The sequence below is a fragment of the Lissotriton helveticus genome, chromosome 1_1 (genome assembly GCF_964261635.1).
Source record: "Lissotriton helveticus chromosome 1_1, aLisHel1.1, whole genome shotgun sequence".
Lineage (NCBI taxonomy): Eukaryota > Metazoa > Chordata > Amphibia > Caudata > Salamandridae > Lissotriton > Lissotriton helveticus.
Genome location: NC_136057.1, coordinates 1710665384 through 1710667491, shown reverse-complemented (window position 1 = coordinate 1710667491; position 2108 = coordinate 1710665384). Strand labels below are relative to the sequence as shown.

The 2108-nt window shown below is 37.4% G+C and overlaps 1 long non-coding RNA gene across 1 annotated transcript; it reads right to left on the bottom strand.

Moving 5' to 3' along the window:
* Positions 1–887: 887 nt before the first annotated feature.
* Positions 888–1813, bottom strand: LOC144774067 (uncharacterized). Its single transcript, XR_013600092.1, has 3 exons — positions 1740–1813; positions 1536–1649; positions 888–1101 (listed from the first exon to the last, which is right to left on the bottom strand). It is a non-coding gene; the product is annotated as an uncharacterized LOC144774067 (long non-coding RNA).
* Between the last annotated feature and the right edge of the window lie 295 nt (positions 1814–2108).

The window sequence follows — 2108 nt, the reverse complement described above, 5'->3', positions numbered from 1 at the left end:
TATACCTGGAAATAGCCACAGGACGGAATGTGCACTTTATTTAAATGACTTATGCAATTTAATGCAAAGTGTCTGGTTTTAGGTGGATTGCAGAGCTTGTTATTATCTGATCCCAGCTTTCCCCCTTTTTCCCAGTTAACTTGTTTGTAATGCTTCTGTGGGGGTAGAGTTGGGGGGGTAGGGGAAAATGGATGTATACAAATTTAATAAAGATATTAAAAAAAAAAATAAAGGAAAAACTGTCTCTGCATCCTATTAGACCCCTCTGTGGCTTATGATTATATGAATACATATGATATAATTGACTATTTTATCCTAATAGCCATCCTTCAAGAATGTATGTGCTTTATGTCACTGTTCTAAATCGGTTCATACACTGCCTTTCAAATTGACTCCAGCAAGTAAGACTAAGCATCTGTACATCTATTGTGTAGAGCAGCTATGCAGCCCTACCTTACTTTTAGACATTGTGAGGCCTGTTGTACGTTACTGAGAGATATCTTCTTCCATGAGTGGGATCCCAGAGTGTGATACCGTCAGCGAGACCTGCTGATGGTGCAGCGACACTGTGACCTAGATTTCTAAAGATTATTTAGTTGCATTTGATTCTAAGTATACTGTAGTGCCAAGTGTGTGGCGTCAGAGTTTAGAGATGTAAGAAATATGGGATGTCCCACGTTTACAGATCCACAGGACCTGTTGTCCAATAGGACAATTCTGTGTGTGTGTGAGTGTAGGGCGATCTAGCGCGGATTTGGCAGCAATATGCAACTAGTATTTGATATACTCCTAGTTAAAAAACATAAAACATTAAGTTCTTCAGATATAGGGTGACACTAATCCGAACTAATACAAATGCAAAATAAATTCAAAATAAATTCTGGTGGAAAAAGTGCAAGTTTATTCTTTTGGTACAAATTAAAACGTATCGTGGTATTAAAAACAGCAGTAAAAACAAGCATGGATATCACTAAACATAAGGTTATACAAATAAATTCAAAGAATTTTTTTAAAAATTGGATACATAACATCAAGAATCGAAGATTTAAGTCGACGCGGCGTTTCGGTTTTCCTTATAAGACACCTTCTTCAGGACCGATTCTAAAAGGTTATTTAAAAACATGAAGTTACCCACTTTTTATTGATGTATACATTATACACATTTAAAAACTTTATTACTATTCCTACCAGTTAGCTTAATATCACCCTAGCCTTAGGCATTTGTACAATTTTAGTTGGAGGCATGATATTGTATTAGTCTACCACAAACTTTCTTAGGGCCACAGTTTTTAGGTCCATCTCTGTACAAGTTATACACATCAAAAAATGTACACATTACATGCTGTCCTAAATTATTGCTCCAAATCCACACTAGTGCCCCTCACAGTTATACACTATTCAAAGGTTCAAGATTGTAAATTCGAAATTCGAGACAGGGACTCATGTGGAAGATGTCCCTACCAGTCATTTGTATATTTTACAACTGGGGTTTAGAAAAGCTTATTGATTTAAACGGCCCGGTTAGGTCACCTTACCTTAAGACACTGGTCTTTCTGTTTTGATCCACTTTTATTAATATCAGTGGAATGTGGTGCCCCAGTCTTGTACGATCTGTTGGCATCAGTTAGATTTGTTCTGAGGCAGGCTATCTGTTTGAGGGAAACAAGGTGTTCCATTCTTTCTTGTCCCTTATAGATCCCATCTATACTGGTTATTAGAAAAAAGAGTACTTGGTATACCTTATTTTATTAGATGTCAGGCTTTCCACACTGTGCGAGGGAGCCACCGTTATGTTCTGTAATGTAGAGTTTCCTTTAAAACAAATTGTTGGGTAAATTACTCTGATGTTTGGGAAGTCCCTATAAGAAGACATGGTGTTGCACTCTGTAACTCAACAAACATACACTCACCGATTGCTATGGCGTCAAACCGCTGCAGTTGGTTGCACCTATTTCAGGATATGCCCAGGAAGTTTTGGGGATTTGTCCTCTCGTTCCGGTTCTTTTATCCCACCGTACTCTATGAATGAATTTTAGGAAGCGTATATTAATTACCTGATGTAATTGTGTTTATGGCTTTTACACTGAGCTAATTGGTTCTCATGTTGT